The sequence below is a fragment of the Podarcis cretensis genome (assembly GCF_951804945.1).
Source record: "Podarcis cretensis genome assembly, chromosome: 4".
Classification (NCBI taxonomy): domain Eukaryota; kingdom Metazoa; phylum Chordata; class Lepidosauria; order Squamata; family Lacertidae; genus Podarcis; species Podarcis cretensis.
The window spans coordinates 97,755,100-97,775,874 of NC_137173.1; the positions used below are offsets into that span (position 1 = coordinate 97,755,100).

The 20,775-nt window shown below is 43.3% G+C and overlaps 2 long non-coding RNA genes across 2 annotated transcripts in view; both read left to right on the forward strand.

The window, feature by feature from the left end:
• The window catches only part of LOC307214411, a 58,372-nt gene extending 41,048 nt beyond the window's left edge, over positions 1–17,324 (forward strand). The window contains exons 3-4 of the long non-coding RNA XR_013838053.1: positions 14,456–14,689; positions 16,925–17,324. This is a non-coding gene — a long non-coding RNA (uncharacterized lncRNA). The remainder of the gene's footprint in view (positions 1–14,455; positions 14,690–16,924) is intronic.
• A 2,177-nt stretch (positions 17,325–19,501) lies between these two features.
• LOC307214487 lies at positions 19,502–20,559 on the forward strand. The gene is made up of 2 exons (XR_013838148.1): positions 19,502–20,467; positions 20,527–20,559. It is a non-coding gene; the product is annotated as an uncharacterized lncRNA (long non-coding RNA).
• The last annotated feature ends 216 nt before the right edge of the window (positions 20,560–20,775 follow it).

Sequence of the window (20,775 nt, forward strand, 5' to 3'; positions counted from 1 at the left end):
GAGATGATTTATAATGAAATGAAAAAGGTATTTAAATACACTTTCCTAAAGAAACCAGAAGCCTTTCTCCTGGGCATGGTCGGCCAATTGGTGTCAAAGAAGGATAGAACCTTTTTTATGTATGCTACTGCAGCAGCAAGAATACTTATCGCAAAACACGGGAAGACACAAGATCTACCCACCTTGGAAGAATGGCAGATACAAGTAATAGACTATATGGAATTGGCAGAAATGACCGGCAGAATTCGAGATCAAGGAGAAGAGTTGGTGGAAGAAGACTGGAAGAAGTTCAAAGTTTATCTACAAAATCATTGTAAAATTTATGAGTGCTAAGGGCAGTGTAAATGAAATGATGGGGTTCCAGTGATTAGGATAAGGAAGAGTATAAAGGGAAAGATAAAGGATAAAACGAATTTGAATGAGCTTGCTGGAAAATTTTTTAAAGTGGAATACAAGAAGGGAAGGCGGGAGGAAGCAAGGAAAATAAGGTTTTGAAGACTATTAGAACGAACCAGAGTTTTCTTTTAATGTTTCTTCTATTATTATGTTGAATCTTTTGTATGTTTTTGTTTTTTATGTTTTTTGATATTGTTTGTATTTCTGATGTTTGTTGTTTGTTGTCTCGAAGTTTGTTATATTTTGTGAAACTTAATAAATATCATTAAAAAAAAAACAAAAAAAACAAAGACCATAGCAGAGCCCGCTAAACAGGAAGAAAAAGTTAACCTGCAAACAAGAAACATTAAACTAAGGGAGGGGAGGGAGGGTGAATCTCCAGAGCCGACTGCCTGGCTATTGTCGGTTCCACTCCCTATTTATAAATGGGGCTGGCCCCACCTCCCAGCAAGAAACTTGATTACTGAGGCTGGGCATTAACCTCCAAAAATTAACACTGAGAGGCAAGCCAGCCCGTTTGCCAGTAAGTTCCCGGGGATCCCACAAAGGGCACCCACAATGTAAAGTGGGAGTTCTCATTAAAAGAACACTGTGAACACTTGAACTCTTTGGCAGGCTTCGAATAACTCTTGCAATATTATAAAGACTTTGGATATTTTGGAGGACTATAATTCAGATGAACTATAATATGCAGATGATTAAGATATTTAAAGGACCCTCAAAGTGGTGAAGGGAAGTCCTAAGAGTCAGAAAAATCTTGTTTTATTTCAAAATTTAATTGTGTTATTTATTTTGTAAAACCAATAAAAAATATTTCAAAAAAAGAGAGAAAAAAATCTCACCAAAGATCACCCTCACCATGAATTTACAGAGTGGTCTTAACTTAAGCTAGAAATTATTTCAGTATCAGACGTCTCCAAACCTCTGCCAGACTGTAAAATGGAAATAATCAGTGTTTTTTTCTGGGGGGACGCAGACGCAGGGGCACACATACCCCTCAACATTTTGTGAATCTTTGTACTTTTGTCCATTTACTGTATTTATTTTTCCCCAATTTGAACTATAAAATGGTGATTTTCTTGAGTCAAAATGAGAGTACCCCTAAACTTTTTTTTTTAGAAAAAAAGGCACTTGAGATAATACTTGCCTGTTCCTACATAGTTCTTACAAAACTTTTCATTTTTAGAAAAGTGATGCTGGACTAGATGGATCCTTAGTTGGATCCACCAGCACTACTGTAATTCAAAGCGGTGTTCAAACCCAATGGAAAAAACTAAATATTTGTGGGGGGGGGGTTGTCTATTTGTTTATTTCAAATCTTGCTTGCTCATTTCTTCGGAACGGGCAGCTTGGAGTGTTTATTTCTACATTTTGTACCCAATCTTTGCATAAGCTTACATCTAACAAGAAAGTGTCCTTTAAAAGTTCTTAAATGATACAGTGGTGCCTCGCAAGACGAAATTAATCCGTTCCGTGAGGCTCTTTGTATAGCGGTTTTTTCGTCTTGCGAAGCAAGCCCATTGACAGCTTAGCGGATTAGCGCTATTAGCGGTTTAGCAGCTTTTAGCGGATCAGCTGATAAGCGGCTTAGGGCTTAGGAAAAGTGGGGGGAAAGGGAAAACCCCCCGCAGGAACTCGCAAGGCATTTTCGTCTTGCGAAGCAAGCCCATAGAGAAATTTGTTTTGTGAAGCGCCTCCAAAACGGAAAACCCTTTCGTCTAGCGGGTTTTCCGTCTTGCGAGGCGTTCGTCTTGCGGGGCACCACTGTACTGGTATTCGAAAGCAGTTGCTATTAAGTAGTCTCCAAGCAGTTGCTATTAAGTAGTGGGTGGACATAGCAGACGACACAGAGATTTCTCCAAGTAGTTCTTTATAAGTAAGCTGGAACTGAACCGAACAGCAAACAGCTCAGCCGGCCTGCTTTTATAGGCAGCTGGCTGTCAACACTGTGACGACAACAACCCAGGGTTTCCCGCCTAAATTAACTGACGTGGACCTGAGTGAAAACTATATACCCTGGTGGCTAGGGTGAGAACTTCAACACATAACAGTTGCCAAATGTTCCAAACGACCAGTACCCTGGAGTTATGATTTGTGTTGTTCTGAGCATTGCTGCATTCTAACTGCCTCAGAACTCCAAGGAGCAATTGCTAAGGTGACCAGCTCAGACCAGCTTCAGTCTTCTCAGGTCTTCTCTGAGGTCAGAGAAAGCCCTTGCGTACCAGAGACTGGTTGAAGAACCAATTTCACCATGCCTTCAGTTGCCAGCCTTCCCAGTACCAAAGCTAAAATTCTACTCCAGGCACATTATGGCTCCTTTCCTGTTCGGCTGTTGTGCAGGGTATCCTGTTTTCAACTTGGTGCCTTTGTCCTGGCTCTTATCGGCTGCATTATGAGCATCTGCAGCACAGCCAATATCGAATGGAGAGGGTGGCAGGTTGGGAACATCATGGGCAGCAACAAACCTGGCATTGTGGGGATTGGGATCTGGGGCGCCTGTTCCGTGAGTAGAATTACAGTGAAGAAAATAAACATTATATGCACAGCGTTAAACGATGAGGAGTCCCTACCCGCTGAAATAACCGCTGCCCAGGACTTGATGCCATTAGCCATCGTTGCAAATGCGGTGGCCGTTTTTTGTATGGCCTTTGCACTCTATAACATCTTCAAGCCTGGAAAACACGACAATTTCATCTTTACCTTCTTTTCCATTGGAGCAATTATGGACTTGGCAGCGGGAACATTTGTACTGATTTCCATTTCGTGGAATCTGTATTCTGTCCTTGCAAACGAAGGAATGAAACTTCCCCAAGTTTTAGGAGTGCCTCTCGTTCCAAAAGACCAACGTGCTGGGTTTTCTATCTATATGGGGTTCCTTGCTGCAGCTTCACAGCTCTTAAGTGGAACGCTGGTCCTTGGAGAAAAATATTTCTGGAAAATCAGTCAAAAAGACACTTCCGGAGGGAAATTTGTAACCGATCCGGAAAATGTTAAAGAAAATGAAAGCCCAGAGCTAAGGATGAAATGCAGGCAGTATTACTCTACTGTGAAACCTGAGTGTGAAGATCCACTCACGATTCTGCGGAGATATCAAAGGCATATGCAAACAGAAACCCATAAGGAATGTGGCTAAGGAATGGTTCCAGTCCTGGAACTGGCTTTTTTAAAATGGTAGCCTGGAACATTCTGTATATTTATTATCAAATTTGTTGGTTATATCTTTTCTTATGCATTTTCTGTTTCATTTTCTGTTTTTAACTGAATGCTTCTGTATCCCACCCTAGGATGGTTACAACATACAGCAGGCTTCCTCAACCTCGGCCCTCCAGATGTTTTGGGACTACAACTCTCATCATCCCTGACCACTGGTCCTGTTAGCTAAGGATGATGGGAGTTGTAGTCCCAAAACATCTGGAGGGCCGAGTTTGCCTATGCCTGAAATATAGGGTGAACTATAGATAGGGAAAATAAATGAAAAGTATCAAACTGTTCTATTTAGATATTGATTTTATGCTATATCTCTTTTAGCAGTAAAAAGAATACTATCTCATTGCAAAAAAAGGGGGGCCTCAGATGATGATCGCAGGGTCCGCGTTGGTTCATATCGGGAGGGGCAGTCTTTGAGGTATTGCGGTCTTGAGCATGTCCACAAAATATGTATAGTTCAGTTTTATTAGCGGGCATGCATTGTATTTTTCTGCTGTTACATGCTACAGGACTATTTATATTCCATAAGCTTACTATAGTCTGAGGTGTAACAGAATTTGGAACAGACTCACAACAAAAGAAGTACATTAGGAGCGAACTCTGCCTGCCTGCCTAATGATTACTTGGCCTTTTGCCACGCTACCTATGGATGCGATGTCTTCAGATCTTGGACGCTGAGCAAGCATTTATGGAAGATCACATTTTGCTGGCCGCTTGTCTTGGGATTAGTCACCACTTGGATGGGCCGACTCCAAGGAAAGCGGAGGTGCTGGAGGATATGGTATTGGTGAGTCATTAAATGCCAATTTGTTCTTGCTTGAGTCATGGCTGGGTCTCTGCTGTGACATCTTTTAGAAAGATGCTCTGCTCCCGAGAGTGTTTTTGTTTTCCCCACATTTCAGCTGATTCATAGCACTGCAGTCTTTGGCAAGGTCCACCTAATCACTCTTTTCAGCCGTACTTCATTAAAGAGCATCGGGGTCAAAATGCTGAACCGTACATATTTGCTACACATCACTTCGCAGCTAAATTCGTAGCAGGCTCAATTCATGCATGTGCTCCAATATGCTGTCTGTAATTCTTCAGATGGCAGAGAAACCAGAACAGATCTTAAAGGATGTGCAGATTTATATGGGTGATATGGCTATATAAGGCTTTCAGTGCCTGAAACATCACTTTGAATTGAAGTGGGGAACAAACTGGTAACTGGCCAGTGTAGGGAATGATACCCTGGTGTTATATGTTCCAGCCTGCCACCTTCAGTTAACACTCTGGCGGCTGTGTTCCGAACCAACTGTAGTTTTCAAACAGTCTTCAAACTTCAAAATTCAATAAGGCAGGCCATATTGCAGTGTTCTTATTTGGCAGTTGCCACATCTGGCTCCTTGAGGGAAGGGTATGGTTGGCACACCGGCTGAAAGCACTCCTGGTCATTCTAAATGTAGGAGTCATCCCCTAAATAAAATGGATTTTTTTGGGTGTTGTAGCAGTTTCTTAAAGCAATAAGCTATCATTTTTGAAGCCCTTTCTTAGCAATTTCTTAAAGCGATAGGCCAGGCACCCCCAAACTCGGCCCTCCAGATATTTTTGGGACTACAATTCCCACCATCCCTGACCCCTGGTCCTGTTAGCTAGGGATGATGGGAGTTGTAGCCCCAAAACATCTGGAGGGACAAGTTTGAGGATGCCTGTGATAGGCTATCATTTTTGAGGCCCTTGGGGTCCCCACACAGTGTAACACCATTCAAAACAGGTTACATATTTGAAGATTTCCTAAACATCAGCCACCAGACCTTTTTCCTTCCTTGATTAAGCTTTCGTTTGTTCACCCTCGTCCTCATCCAATACTATACTGACATCAGTATTTCAGGAATGAAAAACACAAAAGACATCTGGGTGTCAATCACATATGGATGACATGCCTCAGCCCATAGACCGATATCTGGGCAAGTCTTCTGAGACGGCAAGCAACCAATCCTTTCTTTCCTCTGTCTTTATTTGTCCTCTTTGCCGTGCAGGCTGCGAATGCCTATTTTTAGATGATATCTAAACATTTCACATGTAATAGTTATTGCAAAGCAGCTGTGAGTACATTTTCATGAAAACACCTGAAGGCCAAGCCAGACACTGTTTTCCTCTCCCCAAGGGAGGATTTTAAATCTTATTCAGTTAATTTAAAACAACACTTGAACAGTAAAAAATGGTTTGCTCAGCCTTGCACAGTAAAAACACTGATTTACGACCACAGCGACTTTAGTGATAGCTTTATTATATTAAATTATTTATTGCTGGGGATTCAAACAAATGAATACTAAATACAAAACCAATAATAGACCCCCCTTTCCCTCCCCGCTCTCTTTTAAAAGTGGTTTCATTCCTTCTTCCTTCAGTGTTCTTCACCAAAGTGAATCTATGACACCACATTGGCTCTTACTGATGCTGTAGAGTGTTCTGCTAATTTCTTCTAGACAGGAATCCCTTTAATGATGCTTTCACGTGTCCTGCATCAGTTGTGTGGCTAACTTTTCTGGCAAGTGTGCCATAAGGCAAATTCCACACAGTGTTGAATTATAATAAGACCGGACTCAGGGCTGCTAACAACAGATTTAAAACACTTAATTGATGCAACAAAAAACAGCATAAAATACAATATAAAACGTGAATAACAATAAATTCAGAATTCAAAAATCAATTTGGGGGGAAATCCATCCAATAAACATTAGATGGTCACCAGGGCTAGCTGGCTAAATTAGTCCTATTTGGGCCAGCGAAGAGACCAGGAGAGAATTAGCTGTGGGATCCCAGAGTGGTTAATCTTCATAAAAAGGGGAGGGGGAGGGGAGGAAGGGGAATAAAAGATCAGGCTAAGTTTAAATTGAAAGCCAGGCGGAATAGCTCTGTCTTACAGGCCCTGTGGAAAGAAGTTAAATCCTGCAGGGCCCTGGTCTCATGGGACAGAGCATTCCACCAGGTCGGAGCCATCACTGAAAAGGCCCTGGCCCTGGTGGAGGATAGTCTGACTTCCTTAGGGCCCGGGACCTCTAAACTATGGTTATTCATGGACCTTAAGATCCTCTGCGGGGCATACCAGTAGCTCCTTTTGCCAGGTTTTTCCTGTAATATACTGAATATGGGAAATAACAAACCAGAGTATAGGTGCTATTCTATGCCACAGCCTAATCCAGTCCTCAGGACTCATAGCTACTTTTTCGGTGCACTACGGTCTTTTGTTGTTCATGCCACTTTTTGAAACCATGACGCACGCTGCCCATATCCTATGGTTACAACTCAGAGCAACACAGTTCCAGATTGCCATCTGATATTTGGAACAGGGCAACTTGGAGGCAGAGCCAGACCAAACATTTGAAACACAGTCAAAGCACATGACTTACCTCAAGGAACCACGGGAACTGTAATTTTCCCCTCAGAGAACTACAGTTTCCAGCACCATTAACAAACCACAGTTGTCAGGATTCCCTATGAGAATTCATTTTATTTAAAAGTGTATGATGTGGATTTGCCCTTTGCCATCAATACACAAAAGGAGCATATATCCTCTGCTTCAGTTCTCCCACACCCTGTGCTCTTGTTTTGTACAGAAATCAGTCATTTGGACCTACATATGAATATCCCTTGTCCCAAACCTTGCTTCTTAACCATTATTTCACTTCTGAATGTGTTTTGTCTATTGGGTATTCGGTGTGGGCACTACAGAAGCTCAGTCAAGCAGTTAAACTCACCACAGGAAACAGCTATTTAGCAAAATAAAAGAAAAAAAATTCCTTCCAGTAGCACCTTAAAGACCAACTAAGTTAGTTCTAGGTATGAGCTTTCGTGTGCATGCACACTTCTTCAGATACACTCACACACACTCTTTATGCACACATTATTTATAGGTGTTACAAGAAATCTTCACTCTCTGAGCCCAGAGAGGGTTCTTTGCTACAAAACCCTTGCTGTGCCAAAATCCACAAGTCAAGTTATGAGTTCAGTTGCTTGTAAAGCTCAGCAACCCTTCACAAAGTCTTCAGTCTTCCACAGTTCCAATTCCTCCACAGTTCCAATTTTCCACGCCACTCCAAACTCTCTGCACTATCCCACACTAAATGCTGTAACCTGAGATCCTTATCTACCCAGCATTACATGCCATTTCTGCCCAGAAACACTGATGCTTGCAGCTGCATTGAAAATGAGTCATCTCTGTTGACTCATGGAGAATTAACCCTTTTTTTCACTTAACTTTGCTTTGTAGGGATCAAACTAGATTGTCACTACTAGTCTGTACTGCAGACATCTGTGGATGGCTGCCGTGTGCTTCCACAAACTCAGACTAATCAATAGTATTAGTTCTTTGCATGAAGAACAGTCCTATGCAGTGATATCCCTGCTTTTCACAAGAATACAATATACTCCAAGTTTGGACTGCATGTCTGAAACTATATTTGGTATTTTGCACCCAAGTGCAATCTGCCTGTGCTCTCCTTGTTGCTGCATGGAACAATGCACAAATCAGACCTTTGGATTTAGTAAGTAAAGCTTTTAAACTTAATTAACAGTGTGTACTCTGTTCATTGGTAGATGGATAGAAAGAGGGGGGCAAGGATTTTAAGGCAGACTAAACAGGATATGCAAAAAGGTTTAACAACCTATATCCCGTGCTATACTGCTGGTTAACTCTGAGACTGTTTTTAACTCTGTTGGGGGCTCTCTACTACTGGGGAGTGTGCAGAGCCCCACGTTTTGAATTGAGACGCCCAGCCAATTCTTTTGTTAATTACCCGCATGTGGGCCATATATACTTTCTACCTCTGCATATGAGCCCACCCTGAACTGCTATTTCCAGTTTTCCAAAGCTACTTCCCTTCTCCTTCTCCCCGCAACTCCCCTGGCCTTGAGCACTGGAAATAAATTAAAGATTTGCTCATGGAAGGGTATACAAGATGGCCAGAAAATTATTTCATATTGATTTTTGTATGAAATTGAATTATTGTGGAGTTAAGAGGGATTCAGGTAAAGTTAGCTATGTTTTCCATACAGCTGGTTGTTCCTGCAGTCTCTCCTCTGTATTTTCTGGAAGCCTGTTTCAAGATTACATTTAGTGACTAGACACCATAGCCTGAATTCTCAATAAGGAGAAATTGGACACCGCACAGGTACCCACTGATAGGCTAGGTTGAGCGGTGAGAAAAGAAATGGAGCCATCCAATTTGAATAATCCAATTTAAATCCCAGGGTGCTGCACAAATCATTACACATTATTTAGAAAGCAAAACAAACTGATGGAGAGATGATGGCTAACAAAGCAGAAATTAATCCAAAATAATATATGTGAGTGCTGGGGAAATGTCAGTCAAATGGAAGCCCAAGACAATTTTGATTAAAACCAGGAGAAAGAAATGAGTTAACTGTGCTCCGAGTTGATAATAAGCAACATTAGAAGGCATATTGTAGTCGGTGACAGTTATACATGAGAAGAATGACACTGATACAGAAATAATTGGAGAAATTAGTTGCCTGACATCCATGAGAAAGCATTGCTTCCAATAATGTTAAATATGCAATCAATCAACTGGAGCACGGACATTATCATGGGAAGGATGAAAAAGAACACTGTAAGTGATAAGTTCTTACTAATGACCTATAGAAACTATAGGCTATTGAAGCCATTTGCATTCTATGGCTTAATGTGGACAAGAAAAATACCAGCAAGAGCTCCCCCTAGCAAACAACTACAACAACAATGTCCAATAAAATCTAGTATCCCCAAAGGAATGACATTGTGGTGACTCACAGATATATTACAAATACTGATTCAGGGGCAGTAAACCATAGGCGCTTGGGGGGGGGGGGAAATACACAGTACATTGCACGGGAACCTCTTCTAGGGAGTTAACATTAAGAAATGCTCACATGGTTATAAAGGATCTACAAACAGCAATTCTCTTGTTCCAGCAGCTGCACATTCTACCACTTATAACGTGTCTGGGCAGCTGGCCCATTTAATAAAGACTTTGGTCAAGAAGGATCCTAAATGTATACATTGATGGGCTTGATTTCCCTGCTAAGTATGTTTCTGAAAGGTGATAATCACAGACCTCAACAATTAGCAAGTCAGTTGATCTTTGAATACTCAATATATAAATTAGGGGCCTTCCAGGTATTTATGTTGATACTCATCCAAACCATCCTCATCAGCTTCCAGTGATGTAAAGGTAAAGGTACCCCTGCCCGTACGGGCCAGTCTTGACAGACTGCACCCATCTCACTCAAGAGGCCGGGGGCCAGCGCTGTCCGGAGACACTTCCGGGTCACGTGGCCAGCGTGACAAAGCTGCATCTGGCGAGCCAGAGCCGCACACGGAAACGCTGTTTACCTTCCCGCTAGTAAGCGGTTCCTATTTATCTACTTGCACCCGGGGGTGCTTTCGAACTGCTAGGTTGGCAGGCGCTGGGACCGAGCAGCGGGAGCGCACCCCGCCACAGGGATTCGAACCGCCAACCTTTCAATCGGCAAGCCCTAGGCGCTGAGGCCTTTACCCACAGCGCCACCCGCGCCCCTGTGATGAGTACCATCACAGTGCCAGTGATGAGTACCATTTAATTGCAGGCAAGGGCCAGCAGGTTTGTTTGAAGTGCACTGGATTGTGGCCAACAGTTTGATATCAGGCAAACATTAGTAAAGGTTTTCTATTGATAGCAATGATGGGAGATGTATTCATGCAGCTATTTTGGGCTCATTTTTGGTGTGGTGGTCAGTCAGAGGTAGTTCTTACCATATTCACTAAATGTGTTGTTTTTCTTAAGTGGCCTACTGATAGAAAACCCTACAAAGTTGGTTTCTTTGAAACTGAGCATAAGGAGAGGTCCTCATTATCAGCACATTCTATGCCCAGATGAAGATCTATGAAGATATATTTAGAGGGAGGGAGAGACTCTTTTCTTTCCTTCATCGCTATTCTAACTACTGGACCAGACAGGGAATCCCAGTTCTATTAAGGCCATATGCCAGAGGGAATGGAGTCTACACCTTTTCCTTTTCATATCTAATTTTCATTGCAACAGAACTGTTACTCACAAGCCACCTTATTGTGTAAACCAGAAGTGGCTAACTTGTGGCCTTCCACTTGGTATGTTGGGTTGCCATTGAAGATGACTTGGAAACTTCATCTGGTCCAAAATGCAGCAACCTGATTACTGGCTGAGAATGTGCATAAGCTGTGTTGTAAAATGCCTGCACTGGTTCATGTCTGGGCTCAATCCAAGGTACTCACATTAGTGCTTAAAGTCCTGAAAGACGTAGGCGCCAGATATCTTTCAGATATCCTCTATTGAACCTTTGGGGCATTAAAATCCACATGGTAGTTCCATGACCTCAGAGGTTCTGGCAGCTTCCGAGAGGGCCTTGAATTATGGTGCTGGAGGAGACTCTTGAGAGTCCCATGGACTGCAAGAAGATCAAACGTATCCATTCTGAAGGAAATCAGCCCTGAGTGCTCACTGGAAGGGCAGATCGTGAAGCTGAGGCTCCAATACTTTGGCCACCTCGTGAGAAGAGAAGACTCCCTGGAAAAGACTCTGATGTTGGGAAAGATTGAGGGCATAAGAAGAAGGGGACGACAGAGAACGAGATGGTTGGACAGTGTTCTCGAAGCTACAAACATGAGTCTGACCAAACTGCGGGAGGCAGTGGAAGACAGGAGTGCCTGGCGTGCTCTGGTCCATGGGGTCACGAAGAGTTGGTCACGACTAAACGACAACATATTTAGCAAGGAGGTTTCTGTAGTGGATCTGGTGTACAGCATTTGTCCTTCCCATTATTTTCTTTTCTTCCAGCTATTTTCACCTCATGTAAGGAAGAAGCATACAGACTGTTAAAGGTTGTTTTACATCTTGGTATTGTTTTATGCTTTGACTTTTTTAAAAAAAGAATAATAATTGGAAAGATTTTTTTAGGAACTGTCAGTAGGATTTTGATGCTGGTGTCCCATAGATGGCTTTGAATGTCTCTCAGCTTTGATGACTTCATGTTTTGCAAAAGGGATAGAAATATTTTTATTCTTTGCCTTACTAGCTGCAAGGGCTTTTAGTGCAGTGCTCCGGGTAATTGTGTGTGTCTGAAATATTTATATGTTAGCCCATTGATCTCCGACAGCCCGTTTTGTAATACCTTTCATCATGTGACTGTTGGCTATGAGGAACACCTGCTGAGCTTTGCAGTGCTTTGCACTGTATAAGGGTTCCTTCCTATACTAACATGTCAATATTAGCTACTGAACAGCTAGAACAATTTCTGTTCAGAGAAATTGCTAGTTCCGCTCTGTGTTTGGCAAAGTGCTAAAAAACAACAACAACAAAAACACGTGTGGGGAAGTTAAATGGATGGGACTGGTGCAATCGAGGGGTGGGGGAAGAGCTTAAGGGACCACTTAACCTCTTCCCCCACCCCTCGAGAGCCAGTGTGGTGTAGTGGTTAAGAGCGGTAGTCTCGTAATCTGGTGAACCAGGTTCGATTCCCCGCTCCTCCACGTGCAGCTGCTGGGTGACCTTGTGCCAGTCACACTTCTCTGAAGTCTCTCAGCCCCACTCACCTCACAGAGTGTTTGTTGTGGGGGAGGAAGAGAAAGGAGAATGTTAGCCGCTTTGAGACTCCTTAGGGTAGTGATAAAGCGGGATATCAAATCCAAACTCCTCCTCTTCTTCTTCTTCTTCTTCTTCTTCTTCTTCTTCTTCTTCTTCTTCTTCTTCACTCCGCTGGTGCCAAAACCACTATATGAGGCCATAAAAGGATGTTAGACATTAATGCCCCAATCAAGTTAAGGGGACTGATAGATATTAGAAGGCTTCTGTACAGACACTTCTTCCTGGACTGGGAAAAATGAGCATCAGTTTGATGCTCATCCAACTGCTCGTTCAATTTAAAATGTTGTCTGCCTGCAGCACATTGCTTTGAATGGGCCACACCCTCTGGTATGTGTTTGAACGCCACATTCTTGTGCAAGTAAGGTAAAGGTAAAGGTAAAGGTAAAGGTACCCCTGCCCGTACGGGCCAGTCTTGACAGACTCTGGGGTTGTGCGCCCATCTCACTTAAGAGGCCAGGGGCCAGCGCTGTCCGGAGACACTTCCGGGTCACGTGGCCAGCGTGACATCGCTGCTCTGGCCAGAGCCAGAGCCAGAGCCAGAGCCGTACACGGAAACGCCGTTTACCTTCCCACCAGTAAGTGGTCCCTATTTATCTACTTGCACCCGGAGGTGCTTTCGAACTGCTAGGTTGGCAGGCGCTGGGACCGAGCAGCGGGAGCGCACCCCGCCGCAGGGATTCGAACCGCCGACCTTTCGATCGGCAAGCCCTAGGCGCTGAGGCTTTAACCCACAGTGCCACCTGCGTCCCCTTACTTGTGCGTCCCCTACTTGTGCAAGTAGGTGCACATTAATACAGTCATATCTTGGGTTACAGGGACGCGGGTGGTGCTGTGGGTTAAACCACAGAGCCTAGGACTTGCCAATCAGAAGGTCGGTGGTTCGAATCCCTGCGACGGGGTGAGCTCCCGTTGCTCAGTCCCTGCTCCTGCCAATGTAGCAGTTCGAAAGCACGTCAAAGTGCAAGTAGATAAATAGGTATCGCTCCGGCGGGAAGGTAAACGGCGTTTCCATGCGCTGCTCTGGTTCGCCAGAAGTGGCGTAGTCCTGCTGGCCACATGACCCGGAAGCTGTACGCTGGCTCCCTTGGCCAATAAAGGGAGATGAGCACCGCAACCCCAGAGTTGGCCATGACTGGACCTAATGGTCATGGGTCCCTTTACCTTTACCTTGGGTTACAGACGCTTCAGATTGCGTTTTTTTTTTTGGGTTACAGACCCACCGAAACCTGGAAGTACCGGAATGGGTTACTTCCAGGTTTCGGCAGTCACACATGCGCAGAAGCACTAAATTGCGCTTTGCGCATGTGCGCCAAATTGCAACCCACACGTGCGCAGATGTGCCGCTGCGGGTTGCAAACACTGTGGGTTGTGAACATGCATCCCGCATGGATCACGTTTGCAACCCGAGTGTCCACCGTGCCCTCCTTTCATGCAACTAGAGCTGGATCAGTGCCTCAGAGCTTCAGGTTTCTGACCAAACGGTGAGGTTTACAACAAAATGGACATTTATCACCGTCTATTTAACATTGCCCTCGGCGCAGAATGAAACCTTCAGTTCAGGATGCCAAACCAGTTATCGCATCTTGGCTTAATTCACTTGATTCACTCACTCCATAAAATAGACTTCTTGCATTTGGCAGACTAAACAAGAAGTGATGAGGCACTTAGAGAAATTACGTTTCTACATTATTTCGTAATAAGATGTTAATGATATAGAAATCATACCAGTCATGCAGTTTTGGTCCATGGGAAACCACATGGATGAGCGTGAGGCTTGGAGATGCCAGAGACCAGCCTCCTCTGACTGACATGTTAATGTATCGATGGCTCCCTGCATGAGTATAAAAACTTTTATGACATTATATACAGCTTTTATTAATTCTTCAGCACTAGGTAACTCAGAGCCCAACAGTGTTATCTAAAATGACAAATTAGAGATCTTGGCTCATCATGCACTTTTTAATTTCATGCTTGTCTTCTGCAAAATCTTCCGCTATATATTTTACTTGCACAAAGCATAGATGCGGCACAAAGCTTTAAAAAGCTTTGCAGAAGCTTTGCAGAAGCAACTGTGGGAGACTGGAAACTAGATAATCCTCTGATCCAGTCTAACAGGACTCTTGCGTTCTCCTATTCTTTTGGTTCAGAACCCCTGTAATACTAGCAATCTCTTTGCTTTTGCTGATGTACATCTTTGTCCGTCTCCACTTCAGGAGACATTCAAGAGAATTGTGAGAATTGGCTGTGTAGTAATGAGCAGCTGGATCTGTGAAGGTACCTTGGTTGCATACCCTCCAACATTTCTCCAGTGAAAACAGGGACATCCTGTTCTGCATAAGGAAGCTTCTCCTGCGTTTGATCTCTTGCAAACATAGACATCATATACACATCTACATCATTGCGGTGATGCTGATAGAAACTGAGAATGATCAGGAACATACAAGACAGTAAGTCCCATTGAGCTCAGTGGAACATGGTTCTGAGTAAAAATGCTTAGGATTGCAGTGTAAGTCTTTACCCAATTATCTGGGAGTAAGCTCTGTTGAACACAGTGGGACTTACTTATGAGTAGACAATGTAAGGCCCCATTTACAGTAAAGGAATAAGCATACCCCATGTTTCCGAAGAAATGGCTGGCTGCTGAAGCCTTGCAATTAATTTTTTTTGTCAAGTGGATTGTTGACATTTTCCTTCAAAATTATAAGAAGGACTTTGCTTCACTGTTTCCTTCACTTGGTACAGGTATTTTGTTTTCAGTATGAACAAAATACTGTTTCAGTATGATCTTTTTTTTTTACATTCACACCACTTTTACTTATTCTCAGTGGCGTAGCGTGGGTTGTCAGCACCCGGGGCAAGGCAAGTAATTTGCGTCCCCTAACCCATGGATTTGCGCCCCCTAACCCCAACCACCAGATGTTGCGCCCGGTGCGGCCGGCCCCCCCCTGCACCCCCCACGCTACGCCACTGCTTGTTCTCTTAGATGTGGGAGGAGGAAAAAGGGAAATCAGGACATTCCACGATCAAATTGGAAACTGGGACAGTTTCTGTAATTCCAGGACTGTCCCTGGAAAACTGGGACACTTAGAGGGCATGTACAGTGGTACCTCGGGTTAAGTACTTAATTCGTTCCGGAGGTCTGTTCTTAACCTGAAACTGTTCTTAACCTGGAGCACCACTTTAGCTAATGGGGCCTCCCGCTGCTGCCGGAGCATGATTTCTGTTCTCATCCTGAAGCAATGTTCTTAACCCGAGGTAATATTTCTGGGTTAGTGGAGTCTGTTTCTGAAGCGTATGTAACCTGAAGCGTATGTAACCCGAGGTACCACTGTAGTTGCATATACACATTCATGCCATACTCCTGTGTCCAGAATGACACAGAAGTGTGTTTTGACAAGCAAACAGGCACAGGAGTGTCAATGAAAGCACAGCAACCAAGGTTGCTGAAGAGGCCAAAGACCATCTTTCCTACAGGGCCTGCTGCTCAGGAAGCCTAGAGACTCTTGGGGTGGCATATTGTTTAGGCATCAAAGTTTCATTTTAACTGCAGAAAGGTGGCATACAAATAAACGATGAAGAAGAACGATCACTATAGTGAATGGAATACAATTATTGTGGCTTCCATGGACACTTGGCAAAATTCTGTATACCAAATCTGTGGTTGGTACAGGATTGCCCACCATATCTCATTTGATCCTGGCTTTCATGTATCCATTTTAACATTAAATGAGATATATGTATTGTTCTGAATGCCGGGGGGGGGGGTGGTGCTGTGCTTCAGAGTTATTGCTTTTTGGACCTCTTGAACTTCTGCAGTCTTCTTATCGCTGTGACGCATAGGTAGAGTCCATTCCAGACAGCAAGATAATTTTGTGTCAGAAAGGCCCACTTGGCCATGTCTGTTTTCTGGTACCCCAACTCAGTGTGCATGCCCATCCCTATGCATGTGCACACAATATGTTGTATGCAAGAGGAGCAAAGGGGCATACATTATTCAAATATCGCGGTTAACACAATATAGCTTAGGAACGCAGGACACTACAGGAATTCGGTGTAGATACGTAGAATGCAATGTGTATGCCCTTTTTAAACACATGATATTGAAAGTGTGGAGCTATGCTGTACCACATATTTACATGCCCTATTTGGAAAAAGTGTAGACAAGTACAGGATCAGGCGATTCTGTTTTCAGAGGGGAAATAAGTTTATAAATTAAACTCTTAGTTACTAATGGAAAGCTAAGTGTTTCCCAAAATGCTAACTGAAATCATAGTATGTCTGCATCCACCCAAACACCATAACTAATCAATGATCTGTAGTTGGCTGATGATGATGATGATGATGATGATGATGATAATCCTATTAACTCTGAGAGGGAATTTTGTGTATGTGTAACTGCATCACAAGGCTGATACATCCACGCAGGAGTACCTATTTTAGTCATTAATTGGTGACATTTAAAAAAAAACCCCAACAACATTGAGCAAGATAGGATTGGCAGGAGAAAATGTTGTCAAGGCAATGTTGTCATCAGCCTGGAGAAATCATTTCACGATGACGGCAAAATGGCTGTGAAATAATCCTTATAATGCATATGCTCTGTGTAACCAAAGTAAATGCGGTCAACCGCCATACATCAGGATGTGTTTTGAGATACACATTTCACTTGGTGTGCCCTGTAGCTAATGAACATCTGAGAAGGTGAGTCACCTCATCCATCACCTCCTCTGTCTCCAGGCCCTGAAGCTCTAAATCAAGCTGATGCTGAACACAGTATAGCAGGACTGACAAGGCCTACACAGAGACAAGCTCCTTCTGATGTCGGAGGATGAATGAGGTGAAATAATTGGGCAAATACACCTGGTACAACACCTCCTGTGTGCTGGGATTGCACATGCGTCTACCTCACAACCTGGTTCTGCATCTGAAAGAAGAACATTGTTTACTGAATGTAACCAAATACCAAAAACATTGAGCATTTGCAAAGAATATTCTATAACACACCATCAGGGAATTTTACAGAAGAACATAAACAAAAAGGCCAAATTTATGTTTGATGGAATAAACTGCTAACACTTTCTTGATGCTGTCACTTAGTGTTTCCTAATTACTTTCATCAGCATCAACACAATTTTCTGATTTGATACAACTTGATTCATCAGATAGTTTTACAGACAGCAAGTGATTAACCAGAATGATATGATGACCTTGATGCATATAATTTTTTATACCAGATTTCTCCAGTCATACCAAAGCTGTACTTGATTTTTTTGAGATCAGAAGCATAGTTGATTAAAACAACCAAAACCCATAGGATAGGCCAGATTAAAATATGCTAACTATTTGTTGTTGTTTAGTCGTTTAGTCGTGTCCAACTCTTTGTGATCCCATGGACCAGAGCACGCCAGGCACTCCTGATGCTAACTATAGTAAGCAATTAACAAATCTTCATCGGAACTGTTTTGGCTTCATTTTCAGGGCTTCTCTGTTGCACTCTGTGCTCTCTAGATCTAACTGCCTTTGATGTTAACAGTGACTGACATTGTTATAACCAATTCTTATGCTATCTCCACATTCAATAAATTGGGTTCTTTTATCCTAGTAGATCTGATCCGCGATTTAGCCAAATTGCCACCCACTTGTTTTGCCTTGCTTTCATTGTTGCTTAAGACAGATCCAAGGTGATTATTTGGTGTTTAATTCCATTTTGTGTTTAATACCATTTTGTGCTTTGGTCCATGGGGTCATGAAGAGTCGGGCACGACTAAACGACTAAACAACAACAACCATTTTGTTATCCACTGTCTCTAATTTCCCACTATCTTGCCTAAGCGGATACGTTTTACTTTGGCCTCCTGGTGGTTTAAAAGCTTTCCATCATTTATTTTTCTTGGTGCCACTGATTGTTTTTTGTTTTTTGTTTACTTGCTACAGTAGACCTTTGGATCAATCACTGTAAATGATTTGTATTTACTCCTGGTGTTCCTCTCTTCTTTTTAGAGACAATTCAAGACATAACCTAGTGTACTTAAGCCTATTGATATCAATGATGTATTTAAATCTCTCTTAGATTGTGGCCCTTTAGTAGATCTACAGCTTTGCCTCACATTCTGCTGCTCGGAGTTCTTAAAATTTAGAGAAGCATTTAGTTCCTAAGCAGATCACTAATTTGAGCTGCACAGACTCAAAAGGGATAAATAGGGTGATGTATTGCAGATGTTCTGCATTTAATCATAGTTAGTTGGTTATAATTTTTGTACCAAAGTTGGCACTAAACATGGCTAGCTTTGATTCACAACTCCAGAGGCGATTTAAGTGTAGCATGGCCAGTTTGGCTGCAGGGGGTGCCACAACAATGGTGTGGAATGGAGCATGAGAGGCAGGGGGTACTGAATTTTAGCATCACACAGGGCGCCGCTGAAATTTGAGAGCCCAAAGTCTGCCACTGACAAGTCCCTTTCAACCTAAGTCAAAGGCAAGTAAAGCAAATGGCCTTAGTAGGTGTGCTGGGCCCGGGGGTAACCCGTGAAACGCAGTCCAGGACTGGTCCAGAATCCAAAGTTTCCGCTGGGAGACAGTCCAACAGGGCCAAGGCAGGACACGAGGCAGGAAACCAGGCAAGGACAGGTACAGGATCTCATGCAGGATCTATCATACAGCAAGGTTGCTCCCGCAACCTGGGGCGGGGTCCGACAGCCTTTTATCTTTGTCGGGGTAGCGGCCGGTCCTGATCCCCCAGCGACTTACTTCCCTGTTTCACCCGAAGGTGAGCACTCCTCCTGCAAGTACTCAGGTCTCTCCTCTCAGACCTTAGTCTCTGCAGCTTGGGAGACATTGGTGGGTTACTAGACCTCAGCCTCCCCTGACCAAACCAGTAGAGGAGCAGCTGTAAGTGATGGCCCACCTGAAGGCAATGAGGTAATCCCCACATCTGGAGCCAGGGCAGGCTCCGGCCCCTGACTCGGCCCAGCTGGTGTTTGTTGCAGGGGAACCTGTGCAGCCTGGGACTCTTCAGGATCAGGCCCCAGACTTGGTTCAGATGATGCCTGAGGCAAAGGATCTGGTGCAGACTGAGTCTCCTCTGGTTCTGAGTCCGAGCCTGAGTCCCAGGCCATCACAGTAGGAGAGAGAAGAGGGTGCTTCATTCTGTCTCCTCAAAGCAGTAAGCTACAGCCTTCAAAGTCTGCATTTAAAGCATCTCTCTCATCATGAGCCACTTCCACAAATACCCTCCATGGACATTAATGGAGCCCTGAACTCCGGCACTCTGTAATCCGGAGAAATGGGCATGGGTGGCCATCATGAAGTTCAGTTCCTTGTTCTAACACAGGGGTCAGCAAACTTTATCAGCAGGGGGCTGGTCCACTGTCCCTCAGACCTTGTGGGGGGGCCGGACTATATTTTGAAAAAAAAATAAAAAATGAACAAATTCCTATGCCCCACAGATAACCCAGAGATGCAGTTTAAATAAAAGCACACATTCTACTCATGTAAAAACACCAGGCAAGACCCACAAATAACCCAGAGATGCATTTTAAATAAAAGGGCACATTCTACTAATGTAAAAACACGCTGATTCCCAGACCATCCGTGGGCCGGATTTAGAAGGCAATTGGGCTGGATCCAGCCCCCAGGCCTCAGTTTGCCTACCCATGTTTTAAGACATGAGGTTAGAAGTGGATCCATCAGCTGCAGTTTGAGCTAACTAGGGTTAGCATTAACAGTGGTGCAGACATAATAATGCATCTTAGCTCTGAAAAGGGATTGGAGGAGATATTTATGCATGAAAGGGGAGGGGAGAAGAAGGGGAAGGGCCTATCCAATGATGATTGCGAGGTCAAAAATATTACAGCTGTAATCCTCCTTACTTAAAAAAAAAAAAAGTGTTAGCCACGTTACGGAAAAATAATGAATAATGAGCCAAAGTTAAGCACCTTTTAGTCCTATTTGATCTAACTGGAAGTGATTGACAAATTTGCTTAACTCTGCCATTGAAATCAATGAGACTGAAAAGTATATATCTTTGATAAGGTTCATTGTATTATGTGCACCTGACTGTTTTGCTCTTTTCTGCTATATTTCAAGATGACCAAAACTGTTTCTTCAGCACAGACCTAGCTAGAGCGTGAAACATATTTCAGTAGCTTAAGGAGCCACCAGCCATCAAAAGCTATTAACTGGAACCCTGTTGTCAACCATTAAGAATACAGAAATCTAGTGGGCAGGTGTGTCATTTGGAATAGCAGAGGCTTAAAATAAGTATTGAATAGGAAGAGAGGGAGAGAACTTCAGATAGAATGCAAGTTCTTGGGGTTTTTTGAATTTTTTTTGCATAAGAAGTACAAATAAATAGTATTTCCCCACAAGTTATAGCTCTGGCTAAAGGGCCTGCTATATTAAATGGCAGATAAAGTTTTCTGATACGGCTTTAAATTTTCCCATCTCTGATACTGATCTCATTTATCAACCCTACAATAAAATGTCTTCCAAAGTCAATTAACTTCTCCTGTTAGACCAGCCTACTACCTAGTAT